The sequence below is a fragment of the Mauremys reevesii genome, linkage group 12, assembly GCF_016161935.1.
Source record: "Mauremys reevesii isolate NIE-2019 linkage group 12, ASM1616193v1, whole genome shotgun sequence".
NCBI classification, from domain to species: domain Eukaryota; kingdom Metazoa; phylum Chordata; order Testudines; family Geoemydidae; genus Mauremys; species Mauremys reevesii.
In genome coordinates this window covers 19,661,216-19,678,513 of record NC_052634.1, presented here as the reverse complement: position 1 = coordinate 19,678,513, position 17,298 = coordinate 19,661,216, and the positions used below count along the sequence as shown (strand labels likewise).

At 53.3% G+C, this 17,298-nt stretch overlaps 1 protein-coding gene and 2 non-coding genes across 3 annotated transcripts in view; 2 read left to right on the top strand and 1 right to left on the bottom strand.

The window, feature by feature from the left end:
* LOC120375474 (zinc finger protein 850-like) overlaps positions 1-17,298 on the top strand; it is a gene marked incomplete at its 5' end in the record, with an annotated part of 271,416 nt that overhangs the window by 95,725 nt on the left and 158,393 nt on the right. The gene's annotated exons all lie outside the window — the stretch shown is intronic.
* On the bottom strand, positions 8,765-8,837 carry TRNAK-UUU. The gene has a single exon. It is a non-coding gene; the product is annotated as a tRNA-Lys (tRNA).
* On the top strand, positions 16,874-16,946 carry TRNAV-AAC. The gene has a single exon. It is a non-coding gene; the product is annotated as a tRNA-Val (tRNA).

The following is a 17,298-nucleotide window of genomic DNA, read 5'->3' as shown; positions in this document are numbered from 1 at the left end:
ACGCCAAGAAGTGCGCGTCCCTCCACGTGGACGGGAGCAAGAGGGACTCGGTGCTGACGACGGAGTTCCTCGTCCAGGGCGAGCCCGTCGTTCCCCTGGCGGAGGGCCAGGCTTACCAGCACCTCGGCACGCCGACGGGCTTCCACGTCTGGCAGACCCCCGAGGACACCATCCAGGAGATCCTGCAGGACGCCGCCAAGATGGATGCATCCCTGCTGGCGCCGTGGCAAAAAATCAACGCCCTCAACACCTTCCTGATCCCCCGTATTGCTTTTGTCCTGAGAGGGTCCGCCGTGGCAAAGGTGCCCCTCAACAAAGCGGACAACATCATCCGGCAACTGGTGAAGAAGTGGCTGTCCCTACCCCAGAGAGCCAGCAACGAGCTCGTCTACATCGCCCACCGGCACGGGGGCGCCAACGTCCCCCGCATGGGAGACCTCTGCGACATCGCGGTCGTCACACACGCCTTTCGCCTCCTGACGTGCCCGGATGCCACGGTTAAGAACATCGCGACGACCGCCCTGTGCGCCGCCACCGCGATGCAAATCAACAGACCCCCCTCCGACCAAGACGTGGCCACCTTCCTGAGCGGCTCCCTGGATGGAGAATTCGGCCCGTTCAGGGGCGACGTCGCCTCGCTGTGGACCCGCACCCGCAACGCCACCCGCCGACTGGGAAAGCGACTGGGCTGCCGCTGGGTATGGAGCGAAGATCGGCGGGAGCTAGGAGTCCTGATACCGCAGATCGGGACGGAGGACAACACCATCGTCAGCCCTGGAGCCAGAGGCATGCTGGAGAGGTCGCTGAAGGCCGCCATCCGCGCGCACTACGTGGACACCCTGAAGAAAAAGCCGGACCAGGGCAAGACTATCGAGGTCACCAGCAAGTGGGACTCCAGCAACCACTTCCTCCCCTCAGGCAGCTTCATCCGTTTCGCCGACTGGCGGTTCATACACCGCGCCCGGCTGAACTGTGTCCCCCTCAATGGAGCCATCCGCCACGGGAACCCGGACAAACGCTGCCGGAGGTGCGGGTACGCCATGGAGACCTTGCCCCACGTCCTGTGCAGCTGCAAATCCCACGGCAGAGCCTGGCAGCTGCGCCACAACGCCGTCCAGGACCGCCTGGTGAAGGCCATCGCCCCGCACCTGGGAGAGATCGCTGTCAATCGCGCCATCCCCGGCACCGACAGCCTGCTGCGCCCGGACATCGTCGTCACTGATGAGGACTGGAAAAAGATCATCCTCGTCGACGTGACGGTCCCGTTCGAGAATAGGACCACGGCCTTCCGCCAAGCCCGAGACCGCAAACTCGAAAAGTACGCTCCCCTGGCTGACACCCTGCGAGCAAAGGGCTACGAGGTCCACACCGACGCTCTGATCGTTGGGGCCTTGGGCGCCTGGGACCCCCTCAATGAACAAGTACTGCGGACCTGTGGGGTGGGCCGTCGCTACGCGCGGCTCATGAGATGCCTAATGGTCTCGGACGCTATTCGGTGGTCCAGAGACATTTACACAGAACATGTCACCGGCCACCGTCAATACCAAGAGTGAGCCGGCGTGATTTCGCGCACCCACAAGGGGGAAGAGACCTGTAAACTTCCCCTGTTGGACTTTATCCCCTGAGCCCTGAACCAACCAAACTGAACTCTGCCCTGTGAGGGGCACCCTATCACCATTACCCAGTCCGCTCATTTATTCATGCCCACGACTATCCATAACCTGTTTGTATGAGTGATGTGCCCTCACTGCTTGCTGGCTGTACCTTGAACCTACCCACCGTATACCCCGCATTGGGGACATGACAGACTGTGTATATGTATATGCCGTCCAATACCAAAACGCTAACATCCCCCTACAACCTGTATGTTACCCCCAATGACACAATAACTGACGCTTCAAACACTTTGTATCGTTTATTTTTAAATATTCTCTAATAAACTTTAAATCTGTTCTTATCAGTTTAATCTCTTTTGATATGAGATATCATACTGAGGGGACCCGGCAATGTCCCAAAAGACAGACCCTGTGGTTCCTGCACCACAGCTCAGGGAGCCAACCCCTGTCCAGAAGCATTCTGCTGCCCTGCACAGGCTCCCGGCTATAGTAGCCCCTAGGGTCCCAGGGATATGCTGAGCCAGGAAGTCCGGGGACCGAGGTGCTGCCGCAAGCAGCTCCCCTATCCCAAAACCAATGGAGCGAGACCCCACCATGCGGGGGAGCAGGCGTCACGCTCCCCAGCCGCCAGTGGACGGCCCCGCTATCCGCCTGCCGCCAGACAAACTCCCAGCTACTCATCAGCAACCACAGCCTGAGAAGCCCGTCCCTGACGACCAGCAGCTGCAAGGAGCCTTTTCTGACGACCAGCAGCAACAAGGAACCGACCTGACTGCCGAGCACCAACTGCCACAGAAAGACCACCCCCACCGCTGGAGGAACCCACAGCCTCGCGATCGCTAACAGCAGCTGGAGCCCGTTCCCGCCCGCCTCAACTGCCGGAGGAGACGCCCACTGACCAACCGCTACTCCCCATGGGTAAGTGCCCCACTACACCCCAGCCCCTGGACCCCCCAGGGGAACCCCCCCACAGCCCCGCTACCGGGAGTTACCTGCACTGCGCCGCTGCTGCAGGGGCTGCCTGGGGAGCCCCACCGCATGCTCCGGCCACTGCCTGAGACGCGGAAGAGTCCCTGCCCCACGCCCTGGCCGACGCGGTCGCCGGGGAAACCCCGCCACGTGCCCCAGCTGCTGCTTCCCTGGCGGTCGGGGGAGCCCCCCGGCATGCCGCTCCTACTCGGGCCGCCGGGGGACCCCTGCCCCGCGCCCCGACCGCTGCTGCCTGAGCCGCCGGGGGATCCCAGTCCCGTGCCCCGGCTGCCGCCGCCTGAGCGGCCCGGGGAGCCCTGCGGCGTGCTCCCACTGCTGCTGCTCGTGCCGCCGGGGGAACCCCAGCCTGCGGCCCGATTGCCGCTCCCCGGGGGGGCCCGCGACGCTCGGGGACTCCTACTCTGTGCCCCGGCGGCCACTGCCCGAGCCGCCGAGCCAGCCCCACACCCCGGCTGCCGCCGCATGCCCCCCGACTCCCGCTGCCCCCAGCCCCGTCCCCATCCCCGGGTGAGCCCGGCTTAAACACCCGCAGACAGACCTGCCCCGGCCTTCCCCGAGCCCCCGGCTGTGCCCGCCCCTGCTGTGCCTGCCCCCAAAGCCCTACCCCTGCCCCCCCCGCCCGGTCGCTGCCCACCCCCGTGCGGGGGCACCAGCGCTGTGCCCGGTCGTGATGGGAAATTGTCCAAGCTGGCCCAGGAGAGACGTGTGTGTCCCTGCTGCCCCCTGCTGGCGGGGCTGAGCCCTGCTCTCTCGTGTGTGTGTGTGCGTCTGTGACACTGTTTGTATCAGTGTGTTGCTGGGCTAACCAGTAGGAAATGGCTTTGCAGGATTTTGTATCCTGCAGCAAGTGACTGACTGACATGCACACGCACACTGACGCACAAAGGGACTCACACACAACACACCCAGAGGGACATGCTAGCTCAACCCCCAAAGAAAGCAACAATCACATCCCCAGCCTCACTCACAATCACCCCCCCACACACCATAATATTTGCAATCATGCTCAGAGACACAACCGCACACAGTTCACTCCCACTGCTCCAAATACAAGGACCTCCTGCCCCACACAGCATGTGCCAAGGCCTGTGGAACTCACTGCCACTGGACAGCTACCAATGAGAATGATCCCCTCATGCTGAATCATCTGCTTGGCCCCCTGCCCCCTCTCGGGGTGCGCTGTGCGGCGTGGCTGGGGATTGTGCACTGGCCCAGCACCAGGCGATGCAGAACAGACACCACACACCCTGCACTGCCTCACCTGAGCTGCTCTCCAGGTGCATCGGAGCCCAGTGCCCCGCACCTTGGCACTCCTGCCCCACAGGGGGGTGAGCTGCAGCCCCCGCCACACTCCACAGAGGGGAGAAGGGTCAGGCCAGCCAGCCGTTGTAAGATGGGGAAATCACCATTGAGGTCAACGGTATGGGGGCTGTGACATACAGAGAAACAGTTGTCGCACCGGCAGAGGGCAGCAGAGCATGCACATGCACACACTTGCAAACATACATTAACACATGCATGAATCCAGCCACACACACACATTTGCTAATATACACAAACACCCGCACAAATCCAGCCAACACCAACACAAGCCTGGGAGCCAGGGAAGCAGAGCAGGCTGGGGCCGGGTCACTCCACTTCCTGCAGGAAGTAGCCAGCCCCCCATCCCCCACGGAGGCCTGGGACCAGCCTCTCTCTGCTTCCCCCCACGCAGGCCTGGGGCGCCAGCCTGCTCTGCTGCCCTGGCTCCCAAGCTTGGGGGAGGGGGAACCGCCCCACAGCACTCACCAGCGGCGTGGCTGGGAGCCAGGAGAGTGGACCAGGCTGGGGCTGGGTCACTCCACTTACCATGCAGTGAGTGCAGGGGTGGAGGGGGGGTGGGGCTGGGGCAGAGCAGGGGCGGGGGCCATGGGGAAGAGCCGGGCAACCCCCCCATGCAGCAGCTCCCAGCGAACCTGGGAGGGGTGGAGAATTGGAGTGGGGGTGGCGCGCTCGGGGAGAAGACGGAGCAGAGGTGAGCTGGGACAGGGAGTGGTTCACCTGCACGCCCCCACCCCCGTTACTTGCTGCAGGCAGCCCTCCCCCCTGCACCCCTCCCATCCTCCTGCCCCAGCTCACCTCCACTCCCCCGCCTCCCCTAAATGCGTTTTTGGTGCCCCCAACCACTTGGCACCCTGGGCAGCCGACTAGTTCACCTAGTGGTTGCACTGGCCCTGGCCACTGCCTGTCAGCAGGATTCCTCCTCCTCCTCCTCCTCAGTGAGACTAAATCTCCGCACCTAGACAGCTGGTCCGTCCGCTGCACCTCAATCCCCCATGCCTGAGCCTCCCTGCCAAAGCCCTGCACCTGGCTCCAGAGAATTAAGTCTCACGTCTCACTGGGAACTCGACTTCTTGTGCCCAGAGAGTCTCGGCCCCCCTCAGTAGCTGACCTGAGAAACACAGTGTCTGCAAAAGCAGCAAAGAGTCGTGTGGCACCTTATCGACTAACAGACGTATTGGAGCATGAGCTTTCGTGGGTGAATCCCCACTTTGTCGGATGCGTCAGTGTCGGCCTTTTCCAAAGAAGTGCCTGGAGGGCCTTTCTTTCTGTGTAAGCATGTGGCCTAATAGATTAAGGCATCTGACTTCGGCTCAGGCAATTGAGGGTTCGAGTCCCTTCGTAGTTGTGCCTGTGCAGTTTTACCTTTGTGCTGCAAGTCCTGCTCCCTTCAGGGCTGGAAACTCTTCTTGACCACTCAGGCCAATGCTCTGGCTTCAGCTAGAGCCCCAGGAAGGAGTTGGGGGTTGGGTGTCACAAAGGCTGGGGCATGAGCCCCAGGTGCTTCCAGTCTCGCCTTTGCCCTTCCTGACTTGCCAAAGAAACTGGGCAGCTGCCCAGGCTAGAGTGTGGAGCAGTTTCCGTCTTCCAAGTGTGCGCCTGTCCCTGTGCTTGAGGGGGTTTGCTACATGGAGCCTGGGTGTTTCTCTGCTTCTTGCCAGCTGGGGAAAAGCCTCTTGGGGTAAAATCTCCTGCCCCACGGCAAAAGTCAGCACAGAGAGTGGGAACGGTAAGAGGCCCCACCGGGGGGACTGGCCCTGCTTTCCTACCATCTTCGATAATGGCCACAGAGCATCAACAGCCGCCCCACATGCTGGTCTGCCGGTGGCCTTCAGTGGGTGTTTGGCATGGCAGGGAGCAGCCTGGCTGGGTGCTTTTGTGCCTGTCAGAAGGCCACACATAGGCATGGTCCTGCCCTCCTCTGGCCCTGACCTCAATTGTTCTGTGGCTTTTAAGCCTTCCCTTGGAGCCGTCAGCGCCAGCCGCCTCTGCTCTAGGTGCCCAGAGGAGGAAAGGTGTGCTGGGCTCTGTGACGAAGTGGAGGATTTTCTTGGGGTTTTCTGTGTTGGTGGTTTGCATGCACAGGGAGCGGGACTCAGTGTCCCCGGGTGTTACTGGTTTAACGAGGTGAGGGGAGAGGGAGTTTGTTGTTACAGAGGATCGGAGAGGGACTTGGGACCCTGGCTGATGGCCTGTAGCATGGAGACCCCAGCGACTGGTGACCTGGTGACCCGGAGACCCAGCTCAGGAGTCACAGCCAGTTCTGGCCAGTGGGGGACAATGGGCTGCAGAGAGAGGACCCAGTGACCAACCTGTTCCAGCCAGAGGAGGGTGGAGAGGAGAGGAGGCCCAGGCAACCCTGTTTACCTGGAGAAAAGACAATGGACAGAGGTGAGGCCTGGGGCCGGGGATATCGGAGGCCCAGTGGGAAGTGGGGGGCTCGGGGCTGGCGAGGGGAAGCCGGCAGAGCCCACCTGGCTGCAGGGGGACTGGGATGTGCTGTTATTGTGAGAGGCCAGGCCTGAGGCCCTGAGAGTTTCCTGTGCTGTGTTCAACTCTCAATAAACCCTCCTGTTTTATGCTGGCTGAGAGTCACTCCGGTCTAGAGAACAGGGGGCATCAACCCCTTCGGGGGTGAGGAGGCCCAGGAGGTCAAGCGCGCATGGACTCCCTGAGGGGGCCCACGGCGAGAGACATACGTGCTAAGGCTCAGAGAGGTGCGGCTCCAGGAGGTGGAGGGGCCTGACCCCGAGAGAGAGTGGACCCCAAGAAGGGTTGTTGCACTGAAAGGGGCACCCCCCACGGACCACACGGGGCCAAGAGTGGGCAGGATCTGTGAGTCCGTGACAGGCAGTGACATCACAAAGGCCTTTTGCAGGACCTCAGACTATTGGTCCAAGGTGGTGGGGAGGTGGTGACCTCACAGAGAGATGCTGACATCAGCCAGGCAGGACAGGGGCGAGGGGCCAGGGAAACCTCAGAGACCCCTGTGGCTTTGCTTCAGCAAGTCTCCTTCTCCAGGTCTCTCTTTGAGGACTGAGAGAGTATTCGGGTTCACGTACGTGAGCGCCAGGAGGAACCTCTTTCGAGTTTTCTCCTTCCCTTTTAGTGATTTTACTAGAAAACAGACGTCCCTGTTTAGAAGGTAAGAGCCTCCTCTAGGGAAGGGGTGTCCTGGGGGTGTCACAGTTCGGATGCCGGTGCCCCCCATGTAAGGAAGTTCCCACTACCCTGTTCTGTGTTTGCAGGGTGGGAGAGAGCAGCATCCATGGCAGTGATTTGCTCCTGTCTGCCGCAGCAGAGCAGCAGGCTCAGAACTTCCCAGAGCAATGAAAGGGGAGGGGCCCATGGCTCTGTAGCAGGAATGCAGGGCAGGCGAGTTCACGGCGGGCATTGTGGGATACTGGAGGAGGCCAGTTATGGTGATATAATGAACAGCAGCGTCTACACTGACACTCTGTCACTTTAAGTTTGCTGCAAAAAGCTCATCGAAATGGTTTTATTTGGTCACCAAAACAGGGCAGTTTTGTCACCAGATGTGGCATTGCAGTGCCAACCGAGGGAGCATAGTGTGTTTTTCACACACCTGAGCAATATAATTCTGCTGAAATAACTTTGTAGTGCAGACCTGGCCAGAGATTCACACACACACACAGCTAGCAAGTAAAACCTCACCTGCTGCTCTGCTTTGTGGGGCCCAGGTGGGGATGCAGGGAGTCAGGTGTGAGCAGACACTGTACTTTAACCACAGGCAGGCACCATGGTTTAGCTGGTTAAAGTACCTGTTTTGTAGACAGGAGATGCTGGATTCAACTCCCAGTGGTGCCTTGTTGAGATGCTTTTAGAGCACCTGGTATTGGCTACTGTCAGAAGACAAATACAGAGCTAGATGGACCTTTGGTGTAGCCCAGTGAGGTTTTTCTTATGGTTTAAATTACACTCACTGGCACTGATAATAGAGTTACTGAAAGTTTGGGAGTTAAGAGCTGATAGGTCAGTGGTTCAAGCCCCACGCAGATGACCCCCTCCTTCTGGGACAGGGACAGGTCTGAGCTCTGGCACCAAATGCTCATTATGGCTTCCAGAATCTGTGGGCAGCTCATTTAGTTTGCACCCAGGGTTGAGTCCTTGATTCAGACATCAAGGATATCAACCCTTTGTTTCTCCTGCCCCAATAACCTGGAGACTGGGAATCCAACACCAGCCACCAGTGATCATTTCGGCAAGCAACCCAACCTATTTCCAACATACTGTAAAATCCACATGCAGACTCATACATGAAACCTTGCAAGAAAATCTTCCTGAGGGGGTCTGAAGCACCTGCTGCTGGAGGGAAGGAGGGAGCTGTGAGTTGGGATTGAGGAGCAGCGTGAGGAGGGGGGGCCTGTGGGTTGGGATTGAGGGGCACTGGGAATAGGAGGGGGCCGTGGGTTGGGACAGAGGAGAAGGGTGAAGAGGAGCAGGCTCTGGTTGGGAGTGAGGAGCAGTGAGCATAGGAGGGACTGAGGGTTGGGTCTGAGGGGCACTGGGAAAAGAGGGGACATGGGTTTAGGCTGAAGAGCATCTTCATTTGGGGATCCAGCAGGACAGGGGAAGGCAGCAGGTGATTCTAATTTGTTAGGGATATTCTGTGTGTGTGTGTGCAGGGAAGGAACATGCTATATGCCCAGAGGCCTTTATTCCTCCGGGCTGCAAGGACAGAGGGAATGTCAAGGAGTTGTTCCTTCAATCCCCCACACACAAAGGCCCTTCTTAGGAAAGGAAAATCCTGAAGAGAAAGAGTAACACCAAAGAAGACTCCAGAAAGTCAGATTTTTCAATCATATTGAGACATTTATCACCTGACCAGGGACTTGAACCCTGGACCCTCAGATTAAAAGTCTGATGCTCTGCCAACTGAGCTAGCCAGGCTCACATAGGAAAAGTGCAAGTTGGTGCAGAGGTGAAGCTAGTCAAGAAAAAGCGAGCAGGAAACAATTGGGGAAATGCTGCTCTCTCTCTCTCTTCCCAGCCCTGGCCTGGCCTGGTATTAGTGCAGGTTAAAAAGATGGGAAAATATTGGCATCTATCAGACTTTCATAGCTGTACAAGACTCAGGCACAATACAGAGGTGCCCATCTGCAAGTGCCGAATGGTTGGATTGGCTAATGCAGCCTGTAGACGTCCAGGGCACACTGGGATATCGAGCCAAGTGTCCATCACCATCATCACTTCAAAGGGATAATGATAATGATGGGAAGGTTCACAACTGACTCAGCAGTTGCATACAAAGGTGCACATTTGGCAGTTACATTGGGAAATTCTGGCTCCTTCTCAGGCTCAGGTTGGCCACCCTGGTCTAGATGTACAAGTTACAACATTTAAACTTGAAAGAGGGACCAATTTCCCCATCATTTCCCACCTTTACATCCAAACACGATGACTTTCTGAATGAACCCTCCTCGTTCAGCCAGAAGATCTTGGGGTGGTTGTAGGAGTCACTGGATAAAGTTCTCTGGACTCTGTTCTGAATCAGGTCAGAGCAGAGGTACCTAATGATCTAATCAGGCTGTAAAATCTATATATCAACACCAAATATGGTGTGAAATTAATCCTCAGAAACGGCTGTTCCCCACCCAGACCCCAGCAAAGGGCTCTCCAGGGAAGGGGGCTGTTGAGGAAGGAAAGAAGAAAGATGTCCTTCTCTCCCTGGAGGAACTGGGCTCTGCGCTTTGGACAGAAAGGAGGGGAAGCAAATGGTCACACGATGGCAGCAGAACCTAAGAAATGAAACGCAATAGGCTTCTGAGCACGTTGCTTCTGAACAGTGAATGAACCTGACTCCCGTATTATGAAAAGCCAAAAAGACATTTTTTTCTATGAACGGGAGAAAAGAGTTCCAGTCATTCCTGCCCGTTTACTTTTGAATTATTTTACATTATAAAGAAAATTGTAACAAAATTAGTCTGAAGTTGAGCTGCCTGTTATTAAAAGCTGGTTCCCCAATTCAGTTCCAACTGCCCTGCTAGAAACACCCCCAGGTCCTTGCTCACCCCAGGAATAGGAAAAAGAGAATCATAGAATCTCAGGGTTGGAAGGGACCTCAGGAGGTCATCTAGTTCAACCCCCTGCTCAAAGCAGGACCAAACCCAACTAAATCATCCCAGCCAGGGCTTTTCAAGCCTGACCTTAAAAACCTCTAAGGAAGGAGATTCCACTACCTCCCTAGGTAACCCATTCCAGTTCTTCACCACCCTACTAGTGAAAAAGTTTTTCCTAATATCCAACCTAAATCTCCCCCTCTGCAACTTGAGACCATTACTCCTTGTTCTGTCATCTTCTACCACTGAGAACAGTCTAGATCCATCCTCTTTGGAACCCCCTTTCAGGTAGTTGAAAGCAGCTATCAAATCCCCCCTCATTCTTCTCTTCTGCAAACTAAACAATCCCAGTTCCCTCAGCCTCTCCTCATAAGTCATGTGCTCCAGCCCCCTAATCATTTTTGTTGCCCTCCGCTGGACTCTCTCCAATTTATCCACATCCTTCTTGTAGTGTGGGGCCCAAAACTGGACACAGTATTCCAAATGAGGCCTCACCAGTGCTGAGTAGAGGGGAATGATCACATCCCTTGATCTGCTGGAAATGCCCCTACTTATACAACCCAAAATGCCAGTAGCCTTCTTGGCAACAAGGGCACACTGTTGACTCATATTCAGCTTTTCGTCCACCGTAACCCCTAGGTCCTTTTCTGCAGAACTGCTACCCAGCCATTCGGTCCCTAGTCTGTAGCAGTGCATGGGATTCTTCCGTCCTAAGTGCAGGACTCTGCACTTGTCCTTGTTGAACCTCATCACATTTCTTTTGGCCCAATCCTCTAATTTGTCTAGGTCCCTCTGTATCCTATCCCTACCCTCCAGCGTATCAACCACTCCTCCCAGTTTAGTGTCATCTGCAAACTTGCTAAGGGTGCAGTCCACACCATCCTCCAGATCGTTAATGAAGATATTGAACAAAACCGGCCCCAGCACCGACCCTTGGGGCACTCCACTTGATACCGGCTGCCAACTAGACATGGAACCATTGATCACTACCCGTTGAGCCAGACCATCTAGCCAGTTTTCTATCCACCTTACCGTCCATTCATCCAGCCCAGACTTCTTTAACTTGCTGGCAAGAATACTGTGGGAGACTGTATCAAAAGATTTGCTAAAATCCAGAAATAGTACATCCACTCCTTTCCCCTCATCCACAGAGCCGGTTATCTCATCATAGAAGGCAATTAGGTTAGTCAGGCATGACTTGCCCTTGGTGAATCCATGCTGACTGTTCCTGATCACTTTCCCCTCCTTTAAGTGGTTCAGGATTGATTCCTTGAGGACCTGTTCCATGATTTTTCTAGGGACTGAGGTGAGACTGACTGGCCTGTAGTTCCCTGGATCTTCCTTCTTCCCTTTTTTAAAGATGGGCACTACATTAGCTTTTTTCCAGTCATCCGGGACCTCCCCCGATCGCCATGATTTTTCAAAGATAATGGCCAATGGCTCTGCAATCTCATTGGCCAACTCCTTTAGCACCCTCGGATGCAGCGCATCCAGCCCCATGGACTTGTGCTCGTCCAGCTTTCCTAAATAGCCCCGAACTACTTCTTTCTCCACAGAGAGCTGGTCACCTCCTCCCCATACCGTGCTGCAGATTGCAGCTGTCTGGGAGCTGACCTTGTCTGTGAAGACAGAGGCAAAAAAAGCATTGAGTACACTAGCTTTCTCCACATCCTCTGTCATTAGGTTCCCTCCCTCATTCAGCAAAGGGCCCACACTTTCCTTGACTTTCTTCCTGTTGCTAACATACCTAAAGAAACCCTTCTTGTTACTCCTAACATCTCCGGCTAGCTGCAACTCCAAGTGTGATTTGGCCTTCCTGATTTCACACCTGCATGCCTGAACAATACTTTTATACTCCTCCCTGGTTATTTGTCCAATCTTCCACTTCTTGTAAGCTGTTCTTTTGTGTTTAAGACGAGCAAGGATTTCACTGTTAAGCCAAGCTGGTCGCCTGCCATATTTACTTTTCTTCCTACACATCGGGATGGTTTGTTCCTGCAACCTCAATAAGGTTTCTTTGAAATACAGCCAGCTTTCCTCAACTCCTTTCCCCATCATGTTATTCTCCCAGGGGACCTTGCCCATCAGTTCCCTGAGGGAGTTGAAGTCTGCTTTTCTGAAGTCCAGGGTCTCTGTTTTACTGCTTTCCCTTTTTCCTTGTGTCAGGATCCTGAATTCGACCATCTCATGGTCACTGCCTCCCAGGTTCCCATCCACTATTGCTTCCTCTACTATTTCTTCCCTGTTTGTGAGCAGCAGGTCAAGAAGAGCTTTTCCCCTAGTTGGTTCCTCCAGCACTTGCACCAGGAAATTGTCCCCTACACTTTCCAGAAACTTCCTAGATTGTCTGTGCACTGCTGTATTGCTCTCCCAGCAGATATCGGGGTGATTAAAGTCACCCATGAGAACCAGAGCCTGTGATCTAGCAACTTCTGTTAGTTGCTGGAAGAAAGCCTCGTCCACCTCATCCCCCTGGTCCGGTGGTCTGTAGCAGACTCCCACCACGACATTACCCTTGTTGTTCATACTTCTAAATTTAATCCAGAGACACTCAGGTTTTTCTGCAGTTTCATACTGGAGCTCTGAGCAGTCATACTGCTCTCTTACGTACAACGCAACTCCCCCACCTTTTCTGCCCTGCCTGTCCTTCCTGAACAGTTTATATCCATCCATGACAGTACTCCAATCATGTGACTTATCCCACCAAGTCTCTGTTATTCCAATTACATCATAATTCCCTGACTGTGCCAGGACTTCTAGTTCTCCCTGCTTGTTCCCCAGGCTTCTTGCATTAGTGTATAGGCACTTAAGATAACCCGCTGATTGTCCCGCTTTCTCGGTCTGAGAGAGGAGTCCTCCCCTCTTGTAATCTCCTGCTTGTGCTTCCTCCCAGTATCCCACATCCCCACTTACCTCGGGGCTTTGGTCTCCTTCCCCCGGTGAACCTAGTTTAAAGCCCTCCTCACTAGGTTAGCCAGCCTGCTTGCAAAGATGCTCTTCCCTCTCTTCGTGAGGTGGAGCCCCTCTCTGCCTAGCAATCCTTCTTCTTGGAAGACCATCCCATTGTCAAAGAATCCAAACCCTTCTCTCCGACACCATCTGCGTAGCCATTTGTTGATTTCCACGATTCGCCGGTCTCTACCCTGGCCTTTTCCTGCCACAGGGAGGATAGACGAGAACAACACTTGCGCCTCAAACTCCTTTATCCTTCTTCCCAGAGCCACGTAGTCTGCAGTGATACGCTCAAGGTCATTCTTGGCAGTATCATTTGTGCCCACGTGGAGAAGCAGGAAGGGGTAGCGATCCGAGGGCTTGATGAGTCTCGGCAGTCTCTCTGTCACATCGTGAATCCTAGCCCCGGCAAGCAGCACACCTCTCGGTTCTCCCGGTCAGGGCGGCAGATAGATGACTCAGTCCCCCTGAGGAGAGAGTCCCCGACCACCACCACCCTCCTCCTCCTCCTCTTGGGAGTGGTGGTCGTGGAACCCCCATCCCTAGGACGGTGCATCTCATGCCTTCCAATCAGTGGAGTCTCCTTCTGCTCTGTTCCCTCAGATGTATCCTCCACTCCACTCTCTGCACTAGTACCTGTGGAGAGAACATGAAAACGGTTGCTCACCTGTATCTGTGTTTCTGGTACATGGATGTTTCTGGTACTCTTTCCCCTTCTGGAAGTCACATGCCACCACTTATCCTCGCTGGCCTTCTGTCCCCGCTGCGTAGCCTGCTCTGAATCTTCAGAAAATTGTGCCCGCTGCAGCTGATCCTGACGTCTATCCAGGAAATCCTCATTTTCTTTTATGGAACGCAGGGTTGTTATTCGTTTCTCCAGACCTTGAATCTTCTCTTCCAAGATGGAGAAACCCCCACTGGGCACTGCCCTTGGCTCCAGGCTGCTGTCCCAGGGTGCGGGTGGGGACTGATTGTTTGCTGCTGGGGAGGGAGCCAGTAGAGGCCTCTGGTGCTCTGCTCCTAGCATCTGCCCGGCCCAGGCTGTCCTCTGCCTCAGCTGCTGCTCCCAGCCTGCTCTAGAGTCAAACACGCAGGGCCCCCAGGGGAACAGAGGCTGGGACAGGGCAGCAGCCTGGGTTGGGCTGGGAAGATGCTGGGAGTTCTCATTCCCTGAGAACTGGCCTGGCTCCCTTCTCAACAGCAAACAAATCAATTCCACATCCCCTCCCCAGAAAAAACAGCCTGGAGCCAAGGGCAGCAGGGGACGATTCCCTCCAGTTCCCACCGAGGCAGGAGAGAACCCAGGGTGTTTCTAGCAGAGCTTATGGAACTGATGTGGGGAAACCAGCCTTTAATAACAGGCAGTTCCAGTTTAAGCTAAGTGTTTTTAACAATTTTTACAACATTAAATAACCCTTCAATCGTAGTGTCACCATCCATAAAATTGCTTCAGCCTTACAGGTTCCCAAGTGCAAAACTAAACATCTTTTCAAATCCAAGGGAGTGGAGATCAGTCAGTGTTCAGAGTCATCCCACAGAAAAGAACCATGTTGTCGTACATACTGGCCCCATCATGTGGCCATCGCCTTTCCCTCCTCTCTGTTAAAAGTTTTAGTATTTTGCACAGAAACTTTCTTCCCTCAGGAGAGACCTGGGAACCAGGGCTGCCAGCCAGACAAACACTTTTAAGAGGAGGCGTAACTTGTCAAATAATGATCTCCCCTCTTCAGTTCAGTGACACCTTGAAATGTTACTTGTCCCGGCAGAGCTGGAGGATTGAAAGCAGCTACATCAAACCCCTGTGTAGCTCGCAGGAATGAACATAAACACTCCCTTGTATCTGAAGAGAGATTTAGTTTTACCCTTGGTAAACTATAAGACTAAAGGGAAAGGCAGTGGTGCCAAATATATAGAGTGAAACACGAAATAATCGTCATAGTTATGCCCATAGTGACTGCAAAATCTTTCTATATACTTCTTATTATTTTCTCTGGTGTCTAGACGTTGACTAGACCTTGACCAAGAAATTTGGCTCTTGATAAAATAATCAACTACCCCTGGTTAATGCAATGGACTAGAAATTGACTGGGGTCTCTCCACGCAGGTTCAAATCCTGCCAGCTACAGATGCATTAGTATATTGTCATTACTGTTGTCTTAGTGCCTGAGCATCCACAGAGCCAAATCGGTCTTGCTCTGAGGCTGTCTACACTTAAAATGCTGCCATAGCACTGTGGAGAAGACAGTTGCTACAGTGACAAGAGGGGTTTTCCATCCCTGTAATAGCTATGTTGACAGAACAATCTTTACTTTCATTTAACACTAACTAACCATGGCTTAGGTCAGCTTAATTATACTGGTTCTGGGGTTTTTCACACCCTGATAGACGTACTTGTTAGAGGGTTTATCCCAACACCCTCCCATTCCCTGGTCCTTCTCGCGTGACCAGAGAGCAGCAATGCACGAAGTTCAAAGGTGAAAACAATTCAATGTTTATTGGGGTAAACTTCCAGCAAGCAATGATTCCAATTTCCTTCCTCAGTATCCCCCTTCCCAGCTCTGACACCAGAGAGCCTTGCCTGTGCCCCTGTTCCCATTCCCTGTTCCTATTCCCCCCCTTAGCAAAACATAATTCCAGTTTCCCATCTGCATCCCCATCCGCCCCCTTACTTCCTGACTGACTGCAGACTATATAGTAAAACTTGAGTTCTGCTTAGCTATACCTTAGCCAATCATTTTACTGAAATGTAACTAACCAATCCTAACATATTGTAACATGATTATCTAACCAATCATACCCCACCACCTTAATTGGTTTACACTCAACAAATTAATTATACAGCAGACAGAAAGAATCACAGCACCAGACAGAGATTATACAGACAAGCAATAGGAAAATGGGGACTACAGTGATAGAACAACAAAGAAATGAGGATTTCACACCCCAGCTATTGATCAGTGAGTTGTTGCCAGACAGGATGCTATCATGGTAGAGGTTGTGGGTGCTGGTTGCTTAACTTTCCAGCCCACAGGGCAGGATTTTGAGGTTCACCATTACTGTCTCAAAATGCCAGCACCCATCTTTTGTTCACTTAAAATGCGAGCAGGGAGATTACACCACAGAACTCATGGAGCTTCAGGAAATGTGTAACTTTAGGTGCGGGTGAGTGTGTCTAAAATTCAGCTGTGCTGTAGAAGGTCTCTAGGAGTTGAAAGAGATGTGCCATCTCGACCTCCCTAAAGAGTTCATCAATTATTAATGAAAACTAAGGTTGATAAGTCATGTTTTTTGTAGCAGCAGGATGGTGGACTGGTCTAAAGTGCCAGTTTTAAGACTCTTTTTTTCCCTATCTCTTGGGTGTTCTGGTCTCTGCATAGAGATGTGGTTTCAAATCCCACTCCTGACATGACCATTTAATTCTATCTGGAGAAAATAGCCTCACTTGAATCTCCTGTGCAACAATAGAACCCCATTTGCTTAGCTTTGCTATTCCAGTAGTTGTGAGAGAAGCTCCAAACCAGGGGGAAACAGGGCCTGTTCTCTCGACCCATCAATTTTTGTCTTCCTTCATTCCAAGCCATTTTCTCAGATACATCCGTATTTCCCACACTATTTTGTTTAATGTTCTTTGCTTTTATGAAACTTTAGAGTCATCATTTAATTGCCACACAACTGTACTTATGAAGTGAAGTGAAACACAATATTTTTTGGATATTCTTGCAGAAGAGTTTTGCTTTCTGACCTGGAATTGAACAGGGGCTACCCGAGGGGGACAATGCTGCTCCCTTTTCTTGGCTCATCCAAAAAACATAAGTTCTTGATGCCCTTTGTTTCCCTGTTCTTCAAAGGCAAATCAGCTGGTGTAGCAGTTACTGAGAAAGTCTTAGAAAAGGGCCCCAAAATTGACAGCAGCTGGTTTCTGTAGTGTAGTGGTTATCACATTTGCCTAACATGCAAAAGATCCCTGGTTTAAAACCAGGCAGAAACATTGATACTTTCCTTCCTTTGGTCTTTTATCACTCCAAGTCCTTTCTTAACTACATCCATAGCTTCTATGCTTTCTTCCTCATTATTTTTTTCCTTTCATGAAGCTTTAAATTGAAAAGGAGAGGGTTAGCCGGCATTTTGAGGGAAGGAACAGACCATCATTTGGGAGACTGCCAGCTCCATAACAAATCTGAGCATAGAAGAATCCCAACCCATTGTCCTGCATATTTAGCTCCCAGCCAGCAGTTTTTCCCTTGCCTTTTTTTTTTTTTTTTTGAGCTAACCTTGAGTCCAGGGCGCGCACACTCTCTCCGCCCCACACATCAAAACTGGCCCTGCTGCAAAGTGACCCC